General features: G+C 49.8%; 1 protein-coding gene across 1 annotated transcript in view; it reads left to right on the top strand.

The window, feature by feature from the left end:
- Positions 1 to 26,303, top strand: part of LOC144950722 (uncharacterized) — an 85,073-nt gene that overhangs the window by 587 nt on the left and 58,183 nt on the right. The window lies entirely within an intron of this gene.

Raw genomic sequence — 26,303 nt, forward strand, 5'->3', positions numbered from 1 at the left:
GGTGAGTGGTGAGTGGGCAGGGTGAGTGGTGAGCAGAAGGTGAGTGGTGAGTGGGCAGGGTGAGTGGTGAGCGCAGGGTGAGTGGTGAGTGGAGGGTGAGTGGTGAGCAGAGGGTGAGTGGTGAGTGGGTGGTGAGTGGGCAGGGTGAGTGGTGAGCGCAGGGTGAGTGGTGAGTGGAGGGTGAGTGGTGAGTGTGCAGGGTGAGTGGTGAGTGGGCAGGGTGAGTGGTGAGCGCAGGGTGAGTGGTGAGTGGAGGGTGAGTGGTGAGTGTGCAGGGTGAGTGGTGAGTGGGCAGGGTGAGTGGTGAGCAGAAGGTGAGTGGTGAGTGGGCAGGGTGAGTGGTGAGTGCAGGGTGGGTGGTGAGTGGAGGGTGAGTGGTGAGTGTGCAGGGTGAGTGGTGAGTGGGCAGGGTGAGTGGTGAGCAGAAGGTGAGTGGTGAGTGGGCAGGGTGAGTGGTGAGCGCAGGGTGAGTGGTGAGTGGAGGGTGAGTGGTGAGCAGAGGGTGAGTGGTGAGTGGGTGGTGAGTGGGCAGGGTGAGTGGTGAGCGCAGGGTGAGTGGTGAGTGGAGGGTGAGTGGTGAGTGTGCAGGGTGAGTGGTGAGTGGGCAGGGTGAGTGGTGAGCAGAGGGTGAGTGGTGAGTGGGCAGGGTGAGTGGTGAGTGCAGGGTGGGTGGGTGGTGAGTGGTGAGCGCAGGGTGAGTGGGTGGTGAGTGGGTGGTGAGTGTGCAGGGTGAGTGGTGAGTGGAGGGTGAGTGGTGAGTGTGCAGGGTGAGTGGTGAGCGCAGGGTGAGTGGTGAGTGTGCAGGGTGAGTGGTGAGCGCAGGGTGAGTGGTCAGTGTGCAGGGTGAGTGGTGAGTGTGTGGTGAGTGGTGAGTGGGCAGGGTGAGTGGTGAGTGTGCAGGGTGAGTGGTGAGTGTGTGGTGAGTGGTGGGTGGAGGGTGAGTGGGCAGGGTGAGTGGTGAGTGAGCAGGGTCAGTGGTGAGCGGAGGGTGAGTGGGCAGGGTGAGTGGTGAGTGAGCAGGGTGAGTGGTGAGTGTGTGGTGAGTGGTGAGTGGAGGGTGAGTGTGCAGGGTGAGTAGTGAGTGTGCAGGGTGAGTGGGGAGTGTGCAGGGTGAGTGGTGAGTGTGCAGGGTGAGTGGTGAGCGGAGGGTGAGTGGTCAATGTGCAGGGTGAGTGGTGAGTGTGTGGTGAGTGGAGGGTGAGTGGGCAGGGTGAGTGGTGAGTGTGCAGGGTGAGTGGTGAGTGGGCAGGGTGAATGGTCAGTGTGCAGGGTGAGTGGTGAGTGTGTGGTGAGTGGTGAGTGGAGGGTGAGTGGGCAGGGTGAGTGGTGAGTGAGCAGGGTGAGTGGTGAGTGTGTGGTGAGTGTTGAGTGGAGGGTGAGTGTGCAGGGTGAGTGGTGAGTGAGCAGGGTGAGTGGTGAGTGTGTGGTGAGTGTTGAGTGGAGGGTGAGTGTGCAGGGTGAGTGGTGAGTGAGCAGGGTGAGTGGTGAGTGTGTGGTGAGTGGAGGGTGAGTGTGCAGGGTGAGTGGTGAGTGTGCAGGGTGAGTGGTGAGTGTGCAGGGTGAGTGGTGAGTGATGGGGTGTCCGTGGGATGAGAGGGGAGCGGGATAAGCGGTGTTATGTGTGGCGTGTGTTGTGTGTGTAGTGTTTTATAATGTGTTGTGTGTAGTGTGTGTGGTGTGTTGCGTGTGTTGTGTGGGAAATTGTGTGTGTTGTGTGTGTGTAGTGTGTGTGGTGTGTGTGTGGTGTGTGTGTAGTGTGTGTGGTGTCGTGTGTGTAGTGTGTGTGTAGTGTGTGTAGTGTGGTATATTGTGTGTGTGTTGTGTAGTGTGTGTGTGTGTTTTGTGTAGTGTGTGTGTTGTGTGTGTGTAGTGTGTGTGTAGTGTGGTATATTGTGTGTGTTGTGTGTGTGTGTAGTGTGTGTGTAGTGTGGTATATTGTGTGTGTGTTGTGTAGTGTGTTTTGTGTAGTGTGTGTGTGTTGTGTGTGTGTAGTGTGTGTGGTGTTGTGTGTTGCATGTAGGGAGCGGTGGTACAACGGTTAGCGCACTGCGCTACGGTCAACACTGGTGACGATTATCTGAACCGGTTCTGGGCCTCTCCTAGGTCGACTCAGCCTCAAATGAGTACCTGGTGTGATGCATAAACATCGCCACTAGGGAGACAAAGGCGGCCGGGCGTGGCGCTGGCCACCCACCCCCTCGTGTGCCGTGTCGGCCTTCATGGGTTCGCGCTAACAGCACTTGCCCCTACAGTCTCACAGGCTATGCGGGGGATCTTTGTGTTTGTGTATCATTGCAGCAGTAACACCACACACAGTAACACACACACACAGTAACACACAACAACCGCCATTCGCCACTAAGTGGCGGTGACGTCACCACGACGCTTGTGCCAGGCCAAGTGCACCTTGAGGCTACGTGAAGTGTCGAACGCCCGCTGGCAGGTCACAGGGCAGACCCAGCAGGTGCCACGGGTCGACTGACCGAGATGACCGAGATGACTGGCTGATGCACCACCTGTGCCCCCTACTGTACCAACTTGCTGTGCTTTAGCCACCCGGCGCTCCGCTCGTTGTTGTGAGCGTCGCTCCTCCGCCCTCCGTTGTTGTTGGAGGGCGACTGCCTCCAACTGCCCAGTAGCGTCCTTCACGAGCCTCCTCCACAGAGGCCGATCTTGACACCGCCGGTACCAGTCATCGGCAAGTCCACTCAGCTCCACGTCCTCCTGTACCACATCACTCCATCTCTTCTCTAGCCCGTGCCGCGCCCGTTTAGCCCCCTTGATCCGGCCGAACAAAAGCTGTTTAGGCATGCGGTGGCTGGGCATGCGGGCTACATGACCCAGCCAACGCAGCCTTGCCAGCCGGAGGAGCTCACTGATGGGACTTTGCCCAGATCTTTCAAGGATTTGTGAGCTCCTCACACAATCCAGCCTGGTTAAACCCAGGATGGATCGTAGGCAGGCCAGCCTAAATGTTTCCAACCGGCGAAGATGCTCCATTAGGGGGGTCCACGTTTCGCAAGCGTAGAGAAGGGAGGGAATGACTGTGGCCGAGAAGACCTGAAGCTTCATGCAGAGCGACAGACCAGGTAGCTTCCACAAAGTGTTACGCAAAAGATATTGCCGCTCGACTGATTCGGAGTGAGACCTCTGCTGTTAAACTGGAGCTGGTCATAAGCACGCTGCCCAGGTATGGGAAACTCTCCACTCTCTCCACTACTGCCCCATCACCGATTGGGAGTTGTGGGGGTGGAGTGTTCGATGGTACAAAATACCCAGGCAGGTGCTTAGTTTTGGTCGGGCTGATGGTAAGGCCCCACCTCTTAGTGGCAAGCTCCAGTTTCAGCAGCAGCGTCTCCAACTCCTCTTCTGAATGAGCAGCTATTACCAAATCATCGGCATACATAACGTGGTTGACCAATAGGGAGCCATCCCTTGATCGCACCCGGGCTTCGATCAGCCTCCCATTATATCTGTACCAAATGAAATTCCCCCGGTACAGCTATTGAAGGCTTCACGAACTACGCGGTCAAAATAGATGTTAAATAATGTGGGAGCCAGAGGACATCCCTGTCGCACCGCAAGGTGTACAGGGAAAGGCTCTGACTCCCAGCCACGTAGTTTTACCCGGGCCCGCTCACCATCATGAAGGTCCTTAATGATCGTGAGCAGAGGGTCAGGGACTCCGAAAGCACGAAGAACAACCCAGAGCCCAGTCCTACTGATGGTATCATAGGCCTTGACCAGGTCAATAAAGCAGAGATGTAGGTCTTGTTGGAATTCCCTACACCTCTGCTGTAGCAGACGGACAGAAAATATGGCATCTGTGCAGGACTGCCCTTTCCTGAAACCGCATTGGGGCTCCGCAAGCCTCTCCTCAGCGTGCCTAGCAAGGCGATGTTGAATAATCCTTGCCAGGACCTTTCCGGGCACACTGAGGAGTGAGATGCCCCTGTAGTTGTTACAGTCTGTGCGGGTCCCCCTTCTTAAAGAGGGGGACCACCAGGGCATCCTTCCAATCCTGCGGAACCCGTCCAGTGGTCCAGACTGTTGTTATGATGTCATATAGGGCAGTCTGTGCACAAACGCCACCCTCACTGAGCATTTCGCTTGGGAGATCATCTCTGCCCGGTGCCTTTCCTGGTCTCAGACTCCGGATCGCCTTCAGTACTTCCTCAATGGATGGCACCTCAGCCAGCCATTCACAGGGGGTGACCTCTTCCAATATTTGAGGCACCGCAGCCTCAGCAGGGTTATCCCCACTTTGTGCCATGATGTTTTCCTGGCTGAGGGATTTCCCATCCCCCAGGACCTCACAGAAATGCTCAGCAAATCTGCAAACCTGTTCCTGGGGGTCGGAGATTGGATAATAGTTTTTCCCCCTAATGATGGTAATAGGTGTGGCGCTGCAGGTTAATTTTTTGATGGAGTTAAATAGTGATTTGTGATCGCGGGCCACTGAGGCAGACTGCACCTCCTCAGCAACCCGCGACCACCACCCATCCTTGCAGCGCCTTATGGCTCTCCGAACCTCCGAGCGAAGGCTGCAGTAAACCTCCTCATTCTCTGACGTGGGATGCTGTAGCCGATGAGAGTGGGCCTCTCACTTTTTCTCAACTAACCTGAACACCTCCTCTGTCAGCCAGGGTTTCTGGCAGTGGCGGCTCCTGCAAAATCTCTCAGGGGGGGCAAATGTCTGGATGATTGATAAGGATAAGGTCCACCCATGCAATGGATAAATTAACAGCTTAAGCATGTAAAGGCAACTTCACTTCTTTATTATTAATGAAAAATAAAGTGACTCTTACAATACATCTTGTTTGTTTCTATACTCACTATTAATCATACGTAAGCACGTATGATGACGTAAGCACGTATGATGACGTAAGCACGTTAGGGCGAGCCCTCCTGGAAGCCATAGAGAATGCATTGCAGCGCCCCCGTTCGAAAAAAAACATCTTTGAATGTAAGTCTATGGGACCACTCGGGGCGATTCTCAGCTGGAGGGAAATCGCCCAAAAAGAGGCGGTACTCCACAGAACGTAGCATGACGCTGATTGGACTATATCCAGAGGCACAGTGACGGCTAGCGTGACTCTGTGGTTGAATGACATTGGTGGTGCGTCGCCCAATCGCCCTAATGAAGAAACCGCCCCTGGTTTCTGGGGAGGTCTGGACCGCGTACCCAAAGCAGCCATTGCAGCTACATGAGTCACAGTCCTAAGCCTCGCCCATTTACCCTCGACATCAGGAGGAGTGGGGGACGATGCCAACCCCAGCTGGAAGCGATGATGAAATTCTCGCTTGCAACTTTCATCAGCTAACTGAGACCAGGCCACTTTTGGTTGGAATGGGGTCCTGGGTGTACACCCACCACCGGAGTGGAAGAATGGCAGGCGCATCTTATAGATGACTAGTCGATGGTCAGAGGGCAGATCAGCTCCACGGTAGGTCCTGGTGTCAAGGACATGGGCTCGCATCCACTTGTCCGTCACTATGTAGTCCAGCAGATGTTCTTGCTTGGACTTGGCATGCATCCATGATGTTGTGTGGATGCGCCGATGCCGGAAGAGCGTGTTGGTAATTACAAGCCCATGGGCTGCACAAAAATCTAGCCTCCTACCGTTGTTATTGAGCTTATCTGGCCCATGCCTTCCAATCACTCCAGACCAGGTGCCAGCATCATGACCAACTCGGGCATTGAAGTCACCCAACAAGATGACTCTGTCCCGAGTGGCCACTTTAGCCAGCACCTGTGACAGGAGGTCATAGAAGGTATCTGACTCATTGGCTTTGCCTGCATCCCTCCACGGATGTTCGTCTTCGGTGGCGGCATAAGTAACCACGACCACCACTCCTCGCCTCCAGTTGATGGGAAGGCGAGCCCAAAGTATCCTGGGACTTACAGCTTCCCACACCTCACCGCCACGCTCCCACGCCCCCTTCATTCTTTTGTTCAGAAGAAGAGCCACACCCTGTTGTTTGGCAGTCTCCTGCCCCGAGTAGAGGACTGTCCACCCCTCATGGTTGCAGGAGCCAGAACCGGTCCACCGGACCTCCTGAATGCCACAGAGATCCAGGCGGTACCGGTCCAGCTCCCGACAAAGGAGTGGCAGCCTCTCCTCCGCAGTGAGCGTTCCAACATTACACGTGGCCATCCGTAGTGGTTTTTCGTTGTTTCTGGAGGAGCCCCGAGGGTGAAGATTCAATCTCCTGGCTCTGCCAATTCTGGTTTGGCGAGGAGACATCATAGGCACCTGTCCCCCCGGGGCCTCCGGCACAAGCTTATTTGTTACATATTTACGTTTCATTCGTAGTTTAGTGGTAATGAATTGAGGGTGGAGGGGTTACCAGCCCCTCGCACCCGTCCAGAGCCCCCGTTTAGCCACTGTGGTGGTCACATGCCATGAGGGGAGAGGCCAATGGGCATTGGCCCTCTTCCCACAGCACTGTCCACGACAGTGTTGCCCATTCGGCACCGCGAGGAGGTAGTAACACACACACACAGTAACACACAGTAACACCACACAGTAACACACAGTAACACACAGTAACACCACACACACACACAGTAACACCACACAGTAACACACAGTAACACACAGTAACACCACACACACACACACAGTAACACCACACACAGTAACACACAGTAACACACAGTAACACCACACACAGTAACACACAGTAACACCACACACACACACAGTAACACCACACACAGTAACACACAGTAACACACAGTAACACACACACACAGTAACACACAGTAACACCACACACACACACAGTAACACACAGTAACACACAGTAACACACACACACAGTAACACACAGTAACACCACACACACACACACAGTAACACCACACACACACACACAGTAACACACAGTAACACACAGTAACACACAGTAACACCACACACACACACACAGTAACACCACACACACACACACAGTAACACACAGTAACACACAGTAACACACAGTAACACACAGTAACACACAGTAACACACAGTAACACCACACACACACACACAGTAACACACAGTAACACACACACACACACACAGTAACACACAGTAACACACAGTAACACACAGTAACACACAGTAACACCACACACACAGTAACACACAGTAACACCACACACAGTAACACCACACACACACACACAGTAACACCACACAGTAACACCATACACAGTAATACACAGTAACACCACACACAGTAACACACAGTAACACACACACACACACACAGTAACACACAGTAACACACAGTAACACACAGTAACACACAGTAACACACAGTAACACCACACACACAGTAACACACAGTAACACCACACACAGTAACACCACACACACACACACAGTAACACCACACACAGTAACACCACACACACACACACAGTAACACCACACACACAGTAACACACAGTAACACCACACACAGTAACACCACACAGTAACACCATACACAGTAATACACAGTAACACACAGTAACACCATACACAGTAACACCATACACAGTAACACACAGTAACACCATACACAGTAACACACAGTAACACACAGTAACACCACACACAGTAACACCATACACAGTAACACACAGTAACACCATACACAGTAACACCATACACAGTAACACACAGTAACACCATACACAGTAACACACAGTAACACACAGTAACACCATACACAGTAACACACAGTAACACCATACACAGTAACACACAGTAACACCATACACAGTAACACACAGTAACACCATACACAGTAACACACAGTAACACACAGTAACACACAGTAACACCATACACAGTAACACACAGTAACACACACACAGTAACACACAGTAACACACAGTAACACACAGTAACACACAGTAACACCATACACAGTAACACACAGTAACACCACACACAGTAACACACAGTAACACCACACACAGTAACACACAGTAACACACACACACAGTAACACACAGTAACACCACACACAGTAACACACAGTAACACCATACACAGTAACACACAGTAACACACAGTAACACCATACACAGTAACACACAGTAACACCATACACAGTAACACACAGTAACACCACACACAGTAACACACAGTAACACCACACACACAGTAACACCACACACACAGTAACACCACACACAGTAACACCACACACACAGTAACACACAGTAACACCACACAGTAACACACAGTAACACACCACACTATAGAGTACAGTCGTGACACTGTATGTGACAATGTACAGTACAGTAGTGACACTGTATGTGACACGTTGTATAGTACAGTAGTGACACTGTATGTGACACACTGTATAGTACAGTAGTAACACTGTATGTGACACTGTATAGTACAGTAGCGACACTGTATGTGGCACACTAGAGTACGGTAGTGACACTGTATGTGACACACTGTGGAGTACAGTAGTGACACTGTATGTGACACTATAGAGTACAGTAGTGACACTGTATGTGACACACTGTAGAGTACAGTAGTGACACTATGTGACACGCTGTAGAGTACAGTAGTGACACTGTATGTGACACACTGTATAGTACAGTAGTGACACTGTATGTGACACACTGTAGAGTACAGTAGTGACGTCAGCAGGCTGCAAGCCACGTGGGTCACGGCCCCTTTGTGTGTGTTGAGAAGGCCACGCGGTCTCCTGCTGCAGTGGGGTGAGTTTGTGACTGAGTGGGGTAAGTGAGTGGTGAGTGTGTGTGAGAGAGAGGGGTGAGTTTGTGACTGAGTGGGGTAAGTGAGTGGTGAGTGTGTGTGAGAGAGAGGGGTGAGTTTGTGACTGAGTGGGGTAAGTGAGTGGTGAGTGTGTGTGAGAGAGAGGGGTGAGTTTGTGACTGAGTGGGGTAAGTGAGTGGTGAGTGTGTGTGAGAGAGAGGGGTGAGTTTGTGACTGAGTGGGGTAAGTGAGTGGTGAGTGTGTGTGAGAGAGAGGGGTGAGTTTGTGACTGAGTGGGGTAAGTGAGTGGTGAGTGTGTGTGAGAGAGAGGGGTGAGTTTGTGACTGAGTGGGGTAAGTGAGTGGTGAGTGTGTGTGAGAGAGAGGGGTGAGTTTGTGACTGAGTGGGGTAAGTGAGTGGTGAGTGTGTGTGAGAGAGAGGGGTGAGTTTGTGACTGAGTGGGGTAAGTGAGTGGTGAGTGTGTGTGAGAGAGAGGGGTGAGTTTGTGACTGAGTGGGGTAAGTGAGTGGTGAGTGTGTGTGAGAGAGAGGGGTGAGTTTGTGACTGAGTGGGGTAAGTGAGTGGTGAGTGTGTGTGAGAGAGAGGGGTGAGTTTGTGACTGAGTGGGGTAAGTGAGTGGTGAGTGTGTGTGAGAGAGAGGGGTGAGTTTGTGACTGAGTGGGGTAAGTGAGTGGTGAGTGTGTGTGAGAGAGAGGGGTGAGTTTGTGACTGAGTGGGGTAAGTGAGTGGTGAGTGTGTGTGAGAGAGAGGGGTGAGTTTGTGACTGAGTGGGGTAAGTGAGTGGTGAGTGTGTGTGAGAGAGAGGGGTGAGTTTGTGACTGAGTGGGGTAAGTGAGTGGTGAGTGTGTGTGAGAGAGAGGGGTGAGTTTGTGACTGAGTGGGGTAAGTGAGTGGTGAGTGTGTGTGAGAGAGAGGGGTGAGTTTGTGACTGAGTGGGGTAAGTGAGTGGTGAGTGTGTGTGAGAGAGAGGGGTGAGTTTGTGACTGAGTGGGGTAAGTGAGTGGTGAGTGTGTGTGAGAGAGAGGGGTGAGTTTGTGACTGAGTGGGGTAAGTGAGTGGTGAGTGTGTGTGAGAGAGAGGGGTGAGTTTGTGACTGAGTGGGGTAAGTGAGTGGTGAGTGTGTGTGAGAGAGAGGGGTGAGTTTGTGACTGAGTGGGGTAAGTGAGTGGTGAGTGTGTGTGAGAGAGAGGGGTGAGTTTGTGACTGAGTGGGGTAAGTGAGTGGTGAGTGTGTGTGAGAGAGAGGGGTGAGTTTGTGACTGAGTGGGGTAAGTGAGTGGTGAGTGTGTGTGAGAGAGAGGGGTGAGTTTGTGACTGAGTGGGGTAAGTGAGTGGTGAGTGTGTGTGAGAGAGAGGGGTGAGTTTGTGACTGAGTGGGGTAAGTGAGTGGTGAGTGTGTGTGAGAGAGAGGGGTGAGTTTGTGACTGAGTGGGGTAAGTGAGTGGTGAGTGTGTGTGAGAGAGAGGGGTGAGTTTGTGACTGAGTGGGGTGAGTGAGTGGTGAGTGAGTGAGTGTGAGGGGTGAGTGAGGGGTGAGTGAGTGGTGAGAGTGAGTGGGGTGAGTGAGTGGTGAGTGAGTGAGAGAGTGTGAGGGGTGAGTGACGGGTGAGAGAGAGAGGGGTGAGTGTGAGAGAGTGATGAGTGTTTGTGAGAGTGAGGGGTGAGTGTGAGAGTGGTGAGTGTGTAAGAGTGAGGGGTGAGTGTTGTGTGTGAGAGTGGTGAGTGTGAGAGAGAGTGGTTAGTGTGAGAGAGAGAGTGGTGAGTGTTTGTGAGAGTGGTGAGTGAGAGAGTGGTGAGTGTGTGAGAGTGGGGTGAGTGTTGTGAGTGTGAGAGAGTGGTGAGTGTGTGAGAGAGTGGTGAGTGTGAGAGAGAGTGGTGAGTGTGTAAGAGAGAGTGGTGAGTGTGAGAGAGAGTGGTGAGTGTGTGAGAGAGTGGTGAGTGTGTAAGAGAGTGGTGAGTGTGTAAGAGAGAGTGGTGAGTGTGAGAGAGAGTGGTGAGTGTGTGTAAGAGAGTGTGGTAAGTGTGTGTAAGAGAGTGTGAGAGAGAGTGGTGAGTGTGAGAGTGGTGAGTGTTTAAGAGAGAGTGGTGAGAGAGGGGTGAGTGTGTGTGTGAGAGTGTGTGAGAGTGTGGTGAGAGAGTGTTGTGTGTGTGAGAGTGTGGTGAGTGTGTGTGAGAGTGTGGTGAGAGAGTGGTAAGTGTTGTGTGTGTGAGAGTGTGGTGAGTGTGTGTGAGAGTGTGGTGAGAGAGTGGTAAGTGTTGTGTGTGTGAGAGTGTGGTGAGTGTGTGTGAGAGTGTGGTGAGAGAGTGGTAAGTGTTGTGTGTGTGAGAGTGTGGTGAGTGTGTGTGAGACTGTGGTGAGAGAGTGGTGAGTGTTGTGTGTGTGAGAGTGTGGTGAGAGAGTGGTGAGTGTGTAAGAGAGTGTGTAAGGGGCAGTGGTGAGTAGACATCGTCACTGGGGGAGACAAAGGCGGCCGGGCGTGGTTCTGGCCACCCACCCCTCGTGTACCGTTCCGGCCTTCATAGGTTCTCGCTAACAGCACTTGCCCCTCCAGTCTGTCGCAGGCTACACGGGGGATCTTTGTCTTTGTATTATTATTATTAAACTATTACACCAGTTATAGCTACAACACACTATGATAAACTATTACACGCTTTTATATTTAACTCTGTCTGTTGTTGTTGTCGTAACCTCAAATCTTGTAACTCAATTTTAACCCACTCCCCAATGTGGTATCGACTGCAAACTTGGTATACTTATGTCATACTGATGACAATACTATATTCTATCATAAAAAAGAAAACATTTTAAACATTCTTTTTTATATGTTATGTTTCGGCTTGGGTCTAATTGTCCACGCTCAACTGACGTTGGCTGTGAATCACCACTGCCCCTTACGTTGTGGCAAGCCTCGGGGCCACTTCCTGGAGTCGTGGAGTTCTTCCATTACCAGTAGGGTACATTTCATTAAAGCGTGTTTAAAAAAATACGTACTTTTCAATATGCCTTATTTGAGCAGGTGAGGCCCCACTGAGCTGCTACTGAGCTCTTCTTCAGAAGCGAGCTGGCCATCACGAATTACAGCTCAGCGAAGTGGGCTCATCGTCATCCTCATCACCTGGACACGTCTAGCAGCCAAACACTCTGAACGCGTGATGTTGAATCCAAGGCCGTAGCCATGGAGTCAACATTGGGGGGGACCAAATCTTCCAGGGGGTCTGGGGGTCCCAACCCAGAAAAATATCTAAGTTTGAAAACTAATTTCCTGCCTACAATATAAAAAAATGCACTAACACATGGTGTGGACTTTTAATCTATTTTTTTACAATGTCTAATAGTGTATTGAATTACATTGCTCTGTTTTAACTTTTTTACCATTTTACTATTTCATTGTATGTAATGGCAGAGATTAGGGATTAATAAAGTACAACCATAACCACAATCATATAAACAGGAAAATACACATTGATTTATATGAAGACAAGTCCAGATATTGTGGCCAAAGTTTAGCAAATTGTTGTTTTTATTTACATAGCATCGCAATTGTGTCCCCTCCAATATATATTAGAATTACGGCCTTGGTTGATTCTAAATGTGGAGGGAAAACCGGAGGACCTGGAGAAAAATCCACGCGACCACGGCAAGAGAGACACGCAAACTACAAATATAAGGCAGCAGGCGTCAGGGTCGAAATGGAACCACGACCTCATGTGTACGAGGCGATGGAGTTAACATCTCATAGCCACCGTGATGATGAGAGAGAAAGAGACACGCAACCTCCAAATATACAGCAGGCATCAGGGTTGAAATGTAACCCACGACCTCATGTGTACCAGGCGATGGAGTTAACATCTCATAGCCACCACGGCGCACCTGCGTTGCGCTTTAACCGATAACAAATCAATACCACAGGCGCGTCTCGCTGAACGAGCGAGAGATCGTTCAGCGAACCGCTGAGCTTCTTTTCCGCCCCCAAAGTTTCCACTCTTGAACAACTTTAACGTGAGATACACATTACCGTATAGTTTTAATATAAAGAAAAGAACTCTAACAGATAAGTGAAATTCCTCCCCGTTAGAGGGCATTAATTCTAGATTTGAAGTTTTTATGACTGCAAGGGTCCATACTCTTTGTTTTTGTCGGTAAAGTCACATAGATAAAAAATAGGAAAATTAATAAAATCACGACGTTTCGGAGGCAACACAAGCTTCCGTCTTCAGGTGGAACCGTCACAGCAAAATTGCTGTATCAAGTGAAGAGAGGTCTAAGAGACACGAGATTATATACAGGTTAAGGGGGGGGGGAGGAGCCAGGATGGGCTAAGTTAACCCGCCTGTTGTATGCTGCAGGGGATTAGGGGGAGGGAGAGAGCGCCGAGGGCAGGCGTTGGCAAGTGGTTGAAAAAAGTTAGACACATGACCAGGAGCCAGTATTTAAGCTGACAAAGTGGTTACCTTGCAGTATACTGCAGTAAACTATAAGGCTGCTAAAGTTTAACTTGGTTTAACTTGGTTAAAAAAGGGGCGAATCAAGCTGGCAATAGAAAACAACTTGAAGAAATGGAAATGGCTGTACAATTATAAGGCAGCTAAAGTTTGACTTGGTTGATGACATCTTTCCAATGATTGCTTAATTTAAAACCATCCTCTCGGCTGAAGTTGTGTCTATGTTTGTATATCTGGATGGCTTCATGGACAAATCTTTGGTAGTATCCGGGGGGTTTGCAGAGTACTTTGGTATCGGAGAAAACAATATCACGAAAACCCGCTGTGTTGAAACAATGATCAGCTACGGCCAAATAATTCGTTCTGCCATGTTTCAAATCTGATTTGTGCTCGCGAATTTGGTCAGAAATGTCTTTTCGTCTCCCCGATATAGCAGTCACCGCAGGTACAACTCAATTTGTAAACACCGGGGTACTGTAAGTCCGGAATGACATCCTTTATGGATGGGATCAGATCACGGATTTTGTGTACTGTATTGAACCGGACCTGGATCTTGTGTTTGTTTAGAATTTTGGAAATCATTTTGGTAACGCCTTCTATGTATGGCAACGTCATGATTTTGATTGGAGTCTCAGGGGGTTGTTTCTGTATGGTGAGAGAAACAGCTTGGCGGATAGTACGGTCAGAGTATCCGTTCATCTTGAGGGCCAGATGTACATGTTTTAATTCACTGGCCAGGTGGTGTTGGTCAGAGATGCAATGAGCCCTATGGTACAGTGTTTTTGTGAGGGAATTCTTTTGAGCCGGGTGGTAAAATGTAATACCACACATGAAGGGCCACAGTGCAAGATCCCCCATATAGCCTTTAACGGACTGGTTGGTCAAGTGCTGTTGTTAGCGAGCACCTATAAAGGCCGGCACGGCACACGAGGGGCTGGGTGCCCAGCACCATGCCCAGCCGCCTTTGTCTCCCCAGTGGCGATGTTTACACACCGCACCAGGTACTCATTTGAGGCTGAGTCGACCTAGAGGAGGCCCAGGACCGGTTCAGATAATCGTCACTGTTGTTGGCCGTGAGCGGAAATCAATCACGGGTTGGTCACGCCGTGCGCTAACCGCTACACCAATACCAATACACCAATACCAATACACCAATACCAATACACCAATACCAATACACCAATACCAATACACCAATACCAATACACCAATACCAATACACCAATACCAATACACCAATACCAATACACCTGTAGCGAATCCAACTGAGTCACAGACGTTGTTCCTTTTAGAGGCAACACATTTATTGTAACACCGTAACACAAGGGGTAACTGCCCCTTTACCAGATACAACCCAGAGTGGTGACCACCCAGCTAACTACTCTATACAGAGGAGTTACTGCTACGAAGGGTCGGACCCTCACTCGGGTCTCCGACCACGTGGTTGTCTCGTAGGACGAAGAGCTTCAGCTTGTAGACGTGGAGCTTCCAACTTGTAGGTGTTGAGCTTCCAGCTTGTAGACGTGGAGCTTCCAGCTTGTAGATGTTGAGCTTCCAGCTTGTAGACGTTGAGCTTCCAGCTTGTAGACGTTGAGCTTCCAGCTTGTAGACGTTGAGCTTCCAGCTTGTAGATGTAGAGCTTCCAGCTTGTAGATGTTGAGCGTCCAGCTTGTAGACGTTGAGCTTCCAGCTTGTAGACGTTGAGCTTCCTGCTTGTAGACGTTGAGCTTCCAGCTTGTAGACGTTGAGCTTCCAGCTTGTAGACGTTGAGCTTCCAGCTTGTAGACGTTGAGCTTCCAGCTTGTAGATGTTGAGCTTCCAGCTTGTAGATGTTGAGCTTCCAGCTTGTAGACGTGGAGCTTCCAGCTTGTAGATGTTGAGCTTCCAGCTTGTAGGTGTTGAGCTTCCAGCTTGTAGATGTTGAGCTTCCAGCTTGTAGACGTTGAGCTTCCAGCTTGTAGGTGTTGAGCTTCCAGCTTGTAGGTGTTGAGCTTCCAGCTTGTAGATGTTGAGCTTCCAGCTTGTAGATGTTGAGCTTCCAGCTTGTAGGTTTTGAGCTTCCAGCTTGTAGGTGTTGAGCTTCCAGCTTGTAGGTGTTGAGCTTCCAGCTTGTAGACGTTGAGCTTCCAGCTTGTAGGTGTTGAGCTTCCAGCTTGTAGATGTTGAGCTTCCAGCTTGTAGATGTTGAGCTTCCAGCTTGTAGACGTTGAGCTTCCAGCTTGTAGGTGTTGAGCTTCCAGCTTGTAGATGTTGAGCTTCCAGCTTGTAGGTGTTGATCTTCCAGCTTGTAGATGTTGAGCTTCCAGCTTGTAGGTGTTGAGCTTCCAGCTTGTAGACGTTGAGCTTCCAGCTTGTAGATGTTGAGCTTCCAGCTTGTAGGTGTTGAGCTTCCAGCTTGTAGGTGTTGAGCTTCCAGCTTGTAGACGTTGAGCTTCCAGCTTGTAGGTGTTGAGCTTCCAGCTTGTAGGTGTTGAGCTTCCAGCTTGTAGGTGTTGAGCTTCCAGCTTGTAGGTGTTGAGCTTCCAGCTTGTAGATGTTGAGCTTCCAGCTTGTAGATGTTGAGCTTCCAGCTTGTAGGTGTTGAGCTTCCCGCTTGTAGATGTTGAGCTTCCAGCTTGTAGGTGTTGAGCTTCCAGCTTGTAGACGTTGAGCTTCCAGCTTGTAGGTGTTGAGCTTCCAGCTTGTAGGTGTTGAGCTTCCAGCTTGTAGGTGTTGAGCTTCCAGCTTGTAGGTGTTGAGCTTCCAGCTTGTAGGTGTTGAGCTTCCAGCTTGTAGACGTTGAGCTTCCAGCTTGTAGGTGTTGAGCTTCCAGCTTGTAGGTGTTGAGCTTCCAGCTTGTAGGTGTTGAGCTTCCAGCTTGTAGGTGTTGAGCTTCCAGCTTGTAGATGTTGAGCTTCCAGCTTGTAGATGTTGAGCTTCCAGCTTGTAGGTGTTGAGCTTCCAGCTTGTAGACGTTGAGCTTCCAACTTGTAGGTGTTGAGCTTCCAGCTTGTAGGTGTTGAGCTTCCAGCTTGTAGATGTTGAGCTTCCAGCTTGTAGGTGTTGAGCTTCCAGCTTGTAGGTGTTGAGCTTCCAGCTTGTAGGTGTTGAGCTTCCAGCTTGTAGGTGTTGAGCTTCCAGCTTGTAGATGTTGAGCTTCCAGCTTGTAGGTGTTGAGCTTCCAGCTTGTAGATGTTGAGCTTCCAACTTGTAGGTGTTGAGCTTCCAGCTTGTAGGTGTTGAGCTTCCAGCTTGTAGACGTTGAGCTTCCCGCTTGTAGGTGTTGAGCTTCCAACTTGTAGGTGTTCAGCTTCCAGCTTGTAGGTGTTGAGCTTCCAGCTTGTAGGTGTTGAGCTTCCAGCTTGTAGGTGTTGAGCTTCCAGCTTGTAGGTGTTGAGCTTCCAGCTTGTAGATGTTGAGCTTCCAGCTTGTAGGTGTTGAGCTTCCAGCTTGTAGATGTTGAGCTTCCAGCTTGTAGGTGTTGAGCTTCCAGCTTGTAGACGTTGAGCTTCCAGCTTGTAGATGTTGAGCTTCCAGCTTGTAGGTGTTGAGCTTCCAGCTTGTAGGTGTTGAGCTTCCAGCTTGTAGACGTTGAGCTTCCAGCTTGTAGGTGTTGAGCTTCCAGCTTGTAGGTGTTGAGCTTCCAGCTTGTAGGTGTTGAGCTTCCAGCTTGTAGGTGTTGAGCTTCCAGCTTGTAGATGTTGAGCTTCCAGCTTGTAGATGTTGAGCTTCCAGCTTGTAGGTGTTGAGCTTCCCGCTTGTAGATGTTGAGCTTCCAGTTTGTAGGTGTTGAGCTTCCAGCTTGTAGACGTTGAGCTTCCAGCTTGTAGGTGTTGAGCTTCCAGCTTGTAGGTGTTGAGCTTCCAGCTTGTAGGTGTTGAGCTTCCAGCTTGTAGGTGTTGAGCTTCCAGCTTGTAGGTGTTGAGCTTCCAGCTTGTAGATGTTGAGCTTCCAGCTTGTAGATGTTGAGCTTCCAGCTTGTAGATGTTGAGCTTCCAGCTTGTAGGTGTTGAGCTTCCAGCTTGTAGATGTTGAGCTTCCAGCTTGTAGGTGTTGAGCTTCCAGCTTGTAGGTGTTGAGCTTCCAGCTTGTAGGTGTTGAGCTTCCAGCTTGTAGGTGTTGAGCTTCCAGCTTGTAGATGTTGAGCTTCCAGCTTGTAGGTGTTGAGCTTCCAGCTTGTAGACGTTGAGCTTCCAGCTTGTAGGTGTTGAGCTTCCAGCTTGTAGATGTTGAGCTTCCAGCTTGTAGGTGTTGAGCTTCCAGCTTGTAGATGTTGAGCTTCCAGCTTGTAGGTGTTGAGCTTCCAGCTTGTAGACGTTGAGCTTCCAGCTTGTAGGTGTTGAGCTTCCAGCTTGTAGGTGTTGAGCTTCCAGCTTATAGGTGTTGAGCTTCCAGCTTGTAGGTGTTGAGCTTCCAGCTTGTAGATGTTGAGCTTCCAGCTTGTAGATGTTGAGCTTCCAGCTTGTAGGTGTTGAGCTTCCAGCTTGTAGGTGTTGAGCTTCCAGCTTGTAGACGTTGAGCTTCCAGCTTGTAGATGTTGAGCTTCCAGCTTGTAGGTGTTGAGCTTCCAGCTTGTAGGTGTTGAGCTTCCAGCTTGTAGGTGTTGAGCTTCCAGCTTTTAGATGTTGAGCTTCCAGCTTGTAGGTGTTGAGCTTCCCGCTTGTAGATGTTGAGCTTCCAGCTTGTAGATGTTGAGCTTCCAGCTTGTAGGTGTTGAGCTTCCAGCTTGTAGACGTTGAGCTTCCCGCTTGTAGGTGTTGAGCTTCCCGCTTGTAGATGTTGAGCTTCCAGCTTGTAGATGTTGAGCTTCCAGCTTGTAGGTGTTGAGCTTCCCGCTTGTAGATGTTGAGCTTCCAGCTTGTAGATGTTGAGCTTCCAGCTTGTAGGTGTTGAGCTTCCAGCTTGTAGATGTTGAGCTTCCAGCTTGTAGGTGTTGAGCTTCCAGCTTGTAGGTGTTGAGCTTCGAGCTTGTAGGTGTTGAGCTTCCAGCTTGTAGATGTTGAGCTTCCAGCTTGTAGGTGTTGAGCTTCCAGCTTGTAGATGTGGAGCTTCCACCTTGTCGATGTTGAGCTTCCAGCTTGTAGACGTTGAGCTTCCAGCTTGTAGGTGTTGAGCTTCCAGCTTGTAGACGTTGAGCTTCCAGCTTGTAGACGTTGAGCTTCCAGCTTGTAGATGTGGAGCTTCCACCTTGTCGATGTTGAGCTTCCAGCTTGTAGGTGTTGAGCTTCCAGCTTGTAGGTGTTGAGCTTCCAGCTTGTAGGTGTGGAGCTTCCACCTTGTCGATGTTGAGCTTCCAGGTTGTAGGTGTTGAGCTTCCCGCTTGTAGGTGTTGAGCTTCCAGCTTGTAGATGTTGAGCTTCCCGCTTGTAGACGTTGAGCTTCCCGCTTGTAGGTGTTGAGCTTCCAGCTTGTAGATGTTGAGCTTCCAGCTTGTAGATGTTGAGCTTCCAGCTTGTAGATGTTGAGCTTCCAGCTTGTAGATGTTGAGCTTCCCGCTTGTAGACGTTGAGCTTCCCGCTTGTAGACGTTGAGCTACCCGCTTGTAGGTGTTGAGCTTCCAGCTTGTAGACGTTGAGCTTCCAGCTTGTAGGTGTTGAGCTTCCAGCTTGTAGGTGTTGAGCTTCCAGCTTGTAGGTGTTGAGCTTCGAGCTTGTAGATGTTGAGCTTCCAGCTTGTAGACGTGGAGCTTCCACCTTGTCGATGTTGAGCTTCCAGCTTGTAGGTGTTGAGCTTCCAGCTTGTAGACGTTGAGCTTCCAGCTTGTAGGTGTTGAGCTTCCAGCTTGTAGGTGTTGAGCTTCCAGCTTGTAGGTGTTGAGCTTCCAGCTTGTAGGTGTTGAGCTTCCAGCTTGTAGGTGTTGAGCTTCCAGCTTGTAGGTGTTGAGCTTCCAGCTTGTAGGTTTTGAGCTTCCAGCTTGTAGATGTTGAGCTTCCAGCTTGTAGATGTTGAGCTTCCCGCTTGTAGACGTTGAGCTTCCCGCTTGTAGGTGTTGAGCTTCCAGCTTGTAGATGTTGAGCTTCCAGCTTGTAGATGTTGAGCTTCCAGCTTGTAGATGTTGAGCTTCCAGCTTGTAGATGTTGAGCTTCCCGCTTGTAGACGTTGAGCTTCCCGCTTGTAGGTGTTGAGCTTCCAGCTTGTAGATGTTGAGCTTCCAGCTTGTAGGTGTTGAGCTTCCCGCTTGTAGACGTTGAGCTTCCAGCTTGTAGGTGTTGAGCTTCCAGCTTGTAGGTGTTGAGCTTCCAGCTTGTAGGTGTTGAGCTTCCAGCTTGTAGGTGTTGAGCTTCCAGCTTGTAGATGTTGAGCTTCCAGCTTGTAGATGTTGAGCTTCCAGCTTGTAGATGTTGAGCTTCCAGCTTGTAGGTGTTGAGCTTCCAGCTTGTAGATGTTGAGCTTCCAGCTTGTAGGTGTTGAGCTTCCAGCTTGTAGGTGTTGAGCTTCCAGCTTGTAGGTGTTGAGCTTCCAGCTTGTAGGTGTTGAGCTTCCAGCTTGTAGATGTTGAGCTTCCAGCTTGTAGGTGTTGAGCTTCCAGCTTGTAGACGTTGAGCTTCCAGCTTGTAGGTGTTGAGCTTCCAGCTTGTAGATGTTGAGCTTCCAGCTTGTAGACGTTGAGCTTCCAGCTTGTAGGTGTTGAGCTTCCAGCTTGTAGACGTTGAGCTTCCAGCTTGTAGGTGTTGAGCTTCCAGCTTGTAGGTGTTGAGCTTCCAGCTTGTAGACGTTGAGCTTCCAGCTTGTAGATGTTGAGCTTCCAGCTTGTAGGTGTTGAGCTTCCAGCTTGTAGGTGTTGAGCTTCCAGCTTGTAGGTGTTGAGCTTCCAGCTTTTAGATGTTGAGCTTCCAGCTTGTAGGTGTTGAGCTTCCCGCTTGTAGATGTTGAGCTTCCAGCTTGTAGATGTTGAGCTTCCAGCTTGTAGGTGTTGAGCTTCCAGCTTGTAGACGTTGAGCTTCCCGCTTGTAGGTGTTGAGCTTCCCGCTTGTAGATGTTGAGCTTCCAGCTTGTAGATGTTGAGCTTCCAGCTTGTAGGTGTTGAGCTTCCCGCTTGTAGATGTTGAGCTTCCAGCTTGTAGATGTTGAGCTTCCAGCTTGTAGGTGTTGAGCTTCCAGCTTGTAGATGTTGAGCTTCCAGCTTGTAGGTGTTGAGCTTCCAGCTTGTAGGTGTTGAGCTTCGAGCTTGTAGGTGTTGAGCTTCCAGCTTGTAGATGTTGAGCTTCCAGCTTGTAGGTGTTGAGCTTCCAGCTTGTAGATGTGGAGCTTCCACCTTGTCGATGTTGAGCTTCCAGCTTGTAGACGTTGAGCTTCCAGCTTGTAGGTGTTGAGCTTCCAGCTTGTAGACGTTGAGCTTCCAGCTTGTAGACGTTGAGCTTCCAGCTTGTAGATGTGGAGCTTCCACCTTGTCGATGTTGAGCTTCCAGCTTGTAAGTGTTGAGCTTCCAGCTTGTAGGTGTTGAGCTTCCAGCTTGTAGGTGTGGAGCTTCCACCTTGTCGATGTTGAGCTTCCAGGTTGTAGGTGTTGAGCTTCCCGCTTGTAGGTGTTGAGCTTCCAGCTTGTAGATGTTGAGCTTCCCGCTTGTAGACGTTGAGCTTCCCGCTTGTAGGTGTTGAGCTTCCAGCTTGTAGGTGTTGAGCTTCCAGCTTGTAGGTGTTGAGCTTCCAGCTTGTAGATGTTGAGCTTCCAGCTTGTAGATGTTGAGCTTCCAGCTTATAGGTGTTGAGCTTCCAGCTTGTAGGTGTTGAGCTTCCAGCTTGTAGACGTTGAGCTTCCAGCTTGTAGATGTTGAGCTTCCAGCTTGTAGGTGTTGAGCTTCCCGCTTGTAGATGTTGAGCTTCCAGCTTGTAGATGTTGAGCTTCCAGCTTGTAGGTGTTGAGCTTCCAGCTTGTAGACGTTGAGCTTCCCGCTTGTAGGTGTTGAGCTTCCCGCTTGTAGATGTTGAGCTTCCAGCTTGTAGATGTTGAGCTTCCAGCTTGTAGGTGTTGAGCTTCCCGCTTGTAGATGTTGAGCTTCCAGCTTGTAGATGTGGAGCTTCCACCTTGTCGATGTTGAGCTTCCAGCTTGTAAGTGTTGAGCTTCCAGCTTGTAGGTGTTGAGCTTCCAGCTTGTAGGTGTGGAGCTTCCACCTTGTCGATGTTGAGCTTCCAGGTTGTAGGTGTTGAGCTTCCCGCTTGTAGGTGTTGAGCTTCCAGCTTGTAGATGTTGAGCTTCCCGCTTGTAGACGTTGAGCTTCCCGCTTGTAGGTGTTGAGCTTCCAGCTTGTAGGTGTTGAGCTTCCAGCTTGTAGGTGTTGAGCTTCCAGCTTGTAGACGTTGAGCTTCCAGCTTGTAGATGTGGAGCTTCCACCTTGTCGATGTTGAGCTTCCAGCTTGTAAGTGTTGAGCTTCCAGCTTGTAGGTGTTGAGCTTCCAGCTTGTAGGTGTGGAGCTTCCACCTTGTCGATGTTGAGCTTCCAGGTTGTAGGTGTTGAGCTTCCCGCTTGTAGGTGTTGAGCTTCCAGCTTGTAGATGTTGAGCTTCCCGCTTGTAGACGTTGAGCTTCCCGCTTGTAGGTGTTGAGCTTCCAGCTTGTAGGTGTTGAGCTTCCAGCTTGTAGGTGTTGAGCTTCCAGCTTGTAGATGTTGAGCTTCCAGCTTGTAGATGTTGAGCTTCCAGCTTATAGGTGTTGAGCTTCCAGCTTGTAGGTGTTGAGCTTCCAGCTTGTAGACGTTGAGCTTCCAGCTTGTAGATGTTGAGCTTCCAGCTTGTAGGTGTTGAGCTTCCCGCTTGTAGATGTTGAGCTTCCAGCTTGTAGATGTTGAGCTTCCAGCTTGTAGGTGTTGAGCTTCCAGCTTGTAGACGTTGAGCTTCCCGCTTGTAGGTGTTGAGCTTCCCGCTTGTAGATGTTGAGCTTCCAGCTTGTAGATGTTGAGCTTCCAGCTTGTAGGTGTTGAGCTTCCCGCTTGTAGATGTTGAGCTTCCAGCTTGTAGATGTTGAGCTTCCAGCTTGTAGGTGTTGAGCTTCCAGCTTGTAGATGTTGAGCTTCCAGCTTGTAGGTGTTGAGCTTCCAGCTTGTAGGTGTTGAGCTTCGAGCTTGTAGGTGTTGAGCTTCCAGCTTGTAGATGTTGAGCTTCCAGCTTGTAGGTGTTGAGCTTCCAGCTTGTAGATGTGGAGCTTCCACCTTGTCGATGTTGAGCTTCCAGCTTGTAGACGTTGAGCTTCCAGCTTGTAGGTGTTGAGCTTCCAGCTTGTAGACGTTGAGCTTCCAGCTTGTAGACGTTGAGCTTCCAGCTTGTAGATGTGGAGCTTCCACCTTGTCGATGTTGAGCTTCCAGCTTGTAGGTGTTGAGCTTCCAGCTTGTAGGTGTTGAGCTTCCAGCTTGTAGGTGTGGAGCTTCCACCTTGTCGATGTTGAGCTTCCAGGTTGTAGGTGTTGAGCTTCCCGCTTGTAGGTGTTGAGCTTCCAGCTTGTAGATGTTGAGCTTCCCGCTTGTAGACGTTGAGCTTCCCGCTTGTAGGTGTTGAGCTTCCAGCTTGTAGATGTTGAGCTTCCAGCTTGTAGATGTTGAGCTTCCAGCTTGTAGATGTTGAGCTTCCAGCTTGTAGATGTTGAGCTTCCCGCTTGTAGACGTTGAACTTCCCGCTTGTAGACGTTGAGCTTCCCGCTTGTAGGTGTTGAGCTTCCAGCTTGTAGACGTTGAGCTTCCAGCTTGTAGGTGTTGAGCTTCCAGCTTGTAGGTGTTGAGCTTCCAGCTTGTAGGTGTTGAGCTTCGAGCTTGTAGATGTTGATCTTCCAGCTTGTAGACGTGGAGCTTCCACCTTGTCGATGTTGAGCTTCCAGCTTTTAGGTGTTGAGCTTCCAGCTTGTAGACGTTGAGCTTCCAGCTTGTAGGTGTTGAGCTTCCAGCTTGTAGGTGTTGAGCTTCCAGCTTGTAGGTGTTGAGCTTCCAGCTTGTAGGTGTTGAGCTTCCAGCTTGTAGGTGTTGAGCTTCCAGCTTGTAGGTGTTGAGCTTCCAGCTTGTAGATGTTGAGCTTCCAGCTTGTAGATGTTGAGCTTCCCGCTTGTAGACGTTGAGCTTCCCGCTTGTAGGTGTTGAGCTTCCAGCTTGTAGATGTTGAGCTTCCAGCTTGTAGATGATGAGCTTCCAGCTTGTAGATGTTGAGCTTCCAGCTTGTAGATGTTGAGCTTCCCGCTTGTAGACGTTGAGCTTCCCGCTTGTAGACGTTGAGCTTCCCGCTTGTAGGTGTTGAGCTTCCAGCTTGTAGATGTTGAGCTTCCAGCTTGTAGGTGTTGAGCTTCCCGCTTGTAGACGTTGAGCTTCCCGCTTGTAGATGTTGAGCTTCCAGCTTGTAGACGTTGAGCTTCCCGCTTGTAGGTGTTGAGCTTCCAGCTTGTAGACGTTGAGCTTCCCGCTTGTAGGTGTTGAGCTTCCAGCTTGTAGGTGTTGAGCTTCCAGCTTGTAGGTGTTGAGCTTCCAGCTTGTAGGTGTAGAGCTTCCAGCTTGTAGATGTTGAGCTTCCAGCTTGTAGATGTTGAGCTTCCAGCTTGTAGGTGTTGAGCTTCCAGCTTGTAGATGTTGAGCTTCCAGCTTGTAGGTGTTGAGCTTCCAGCTTGTAGGTGTTGAGCTTCCAGCTTGTAGATGTTTAGCTTCCAGCTTGTAGGTGTTGAGCTTCCAGCTTGTAGCTGTTGAGCTTCCAGCTTGTAGATGTTGAGCTTCCAGCTTGTAGGTGTTGAGCTTCCAGCTTGTAGATGTTGAGCTTCCAGCTTGTAGGTGTTGAGCTTCCAGCTTGTAGGTGTTGAGCTTCCAGCTTGTAGGTGTTGAGCTTCCAGCTTGTAGGTGTTGAGCTTCCAGCTTGTAGATGTTGAGCTTCCAGCTTGTAGATGTTGAGCTTCCAGCTTGTAGATGTTGAGCTTCCAGCTTGTAGGTGTTGAGCTTCCAGCTTGTAGCTGTTGAGCTTCCAGCTTGTAGGTGTTGAGCTTCCAGCTTGTAGCTGTTGAGCTTCCCGCTTGTAGATGTTTAGCTTCCAGGTTGTAGATGTTGAGCTTCCAGGTTGTAGATGTTGAGCTTCCAGCTTGTAGGTGTTGAGCTTCCAGCTTGTAGATGTTGAGCTTCCAGCTTGTAGGTGTTGAGCTTCCAGCTTGTAGCTGTTGAGCTTCCCGCTTGTAGATGTTTAGCTTCCAGGTTGTAGATGTTGAGCTTCCAGGTTGTAGATGTTGAGCTTCCAGCTTGTAGCTGTTGAGCTTCCCGCTTGTAGATGTTTAGCTTCCAGGTTGTAGATGTTGAGCTTCCAGCTTGTAGGTGTTGAGCTTCCAGCTTGTAGATGTTGAGCTTCCAGCTTGTAGGTGTTGAGCTTCCAGCTTGTAGCTGTTGAGCTTCCCGCTTGTAGATGTTTAGCTTCCAGGTTGTAGATGTTGAGCTTCCAGGTTGTAGATGTTGAGCTTCCAGCTTGTAGATGTTGAGCTTCCAGCTTGTAGATGTTGAGCTTCCAGCTTGTAGATGTTGAGCTTCCAGCTTGTAGCTGTTGAGCTTCCAGCTTGTAGATGTTGAGCTTCCAGCTTGTAGGTGTTGAGCTTCCAGCTTGTAGCTGTTGAGCTTCCCGCTTGTAGATGTTGAGCTTCCAGCTTGTAGATGTTGAGCTTCCAGCTTGTAGATGTTGAGCTTCCAGCTTGTAGGTGTTGAGCTTCCAGCTTGTAGATGTTGAGCTTCCAGCTTGTAGATGTTGAGCTTCCAGCTTGTAGATGTTGAGCTTCCAGCTTGTAGCTGTTGAGCTTCCAGCTTGTAGATGTTGAGCTTCCAGCTTGTAGGTGTTGAGCTTCCAGCTTGTAGCTGTTGAGCTTCCCGCTTGTAGATGTTTAGCTTCCAGGTTGTAGATGTTGAGCTTCCAGGTTGTAGATGTTGAGCTTCCAGCTTGTAGGTGTTGAGCTTCCAGCTTGTAGGTGTTGAGCTTCCAGCTTGTAGGTGTTGAGCTTCCAGCTTGTAGACGTGGAGCTTCCAGCTTGTAGGTGTTGAGCTTCCAGCTTGTAGATGTTGAGCTTCCAGCTTGTAGACGTGGAGCTTCCAGCTTGTAGGTGTTGAGCTTCCAGCTTGTAGACGTGGAGCTTCCAGCTTGTAGGTGTTGAGCTTCTAGCTTGTAGGTGTTGAGCTTCCAGCTTGTAGATGTTGAGCTTCCAGTTTGTAGGTGTTGAGCTTCCAGCTTGTAGGTGTTGAGCTTCCAGCTTGTAGGTGTTGAGCTTCCCGCTTGTAGGTGTTGAGCTTCCCGCTTGTAGGTGTTGAGCTTCCAGCTTGTAGATGTTGAGCTTCCAGCTTGTAGATGTTGAGCTTCCCGCTTGTAGGTGTTGAGCTTCCCGCTTGTAGGTGTTGAGCTTCCCGCTTGTAGATGTTGAGCTTCCCGCTTGTAGGTGTTGAGCTTCCAGCTTGTAGATGTTGAGCTTCCCGCTTCTAGATGTTGAGCTTCCCGCTTGTAGGTGTTGAGCTTCCAGCTTGTAGGTGTTGAGCTTCCCGCTTGTAGATGTTGAGCTTCCCGCTTGTAGATGTTGAGCTTCCCGCTTGTAGATGTTGAGCTTCCAGCTTGTAGATGTTGAGCTTCCCGCTTGTAGATGTTGAGCTTCCCGCTTGTAGGTGTTGAGCTTCCAGCTTGTAGGTGTTGAGCTTCCAGCTTGTAGATGTTGAGCTTCCAGCTTGTAGATGTTGAACTTCCAGCTTGTAGATGTTGAGCTTCCCGCTTGTAGATGTTGAGCTTCCAGCTTGTAGATGTTGAGCTTCCAGCTTTTTGATGTTGAGCTTCCAGCTGGTAGATGTTGAGCTTCCAGCTTGTAGATGTTGAGCTTCCAGCTTGTAGATGTTGAGCTTCCAGCTTGTAGATGTTGAGCTTCCCGCTTGTAGATGTTGAGCTTCCAGCTTGTAGATGTTGAGCTTCCAGCTTGTAGGTGTTGAGCTTCCAGCTTGTAGATGTTGAGCTTCCAGCTTGTAGATGTTGAGCTTCCAGCTTGTAGATGTTGAGCTTCCAGCTTGTAGATGTTGAGCTTCCAGCTTGTAGATGTTGAGCTTCCAGCTTGTAGATGTTGAGCTTCCCGCTTGTAGATGTTGAGCTTCCAGCTTGTAGATGTTGAGCTTCCAGCTTGTAGGTGTTGAGCTTCCAGCTTGTAGATGTGGAGCTTTCAGCTTGTAGGTGTTGAGCTT

The sequence above is a fragment of the Lampetra fluviatilis genome, chromosome 59 (genome assembly GCF_964198595.1).
Source record: "Lampetra fluviatilis chromosome 59, kcLamFluv1.1, whole genome shotgun sequence".
Taxonomy (NCBI): domain Eukaryota; kingdom Metazoa; phylum Chordata; class Hyperoartia; order Petromyzontiformes; family Petromyzontidae; genus Lampetra; species Lampetra fluviatilis.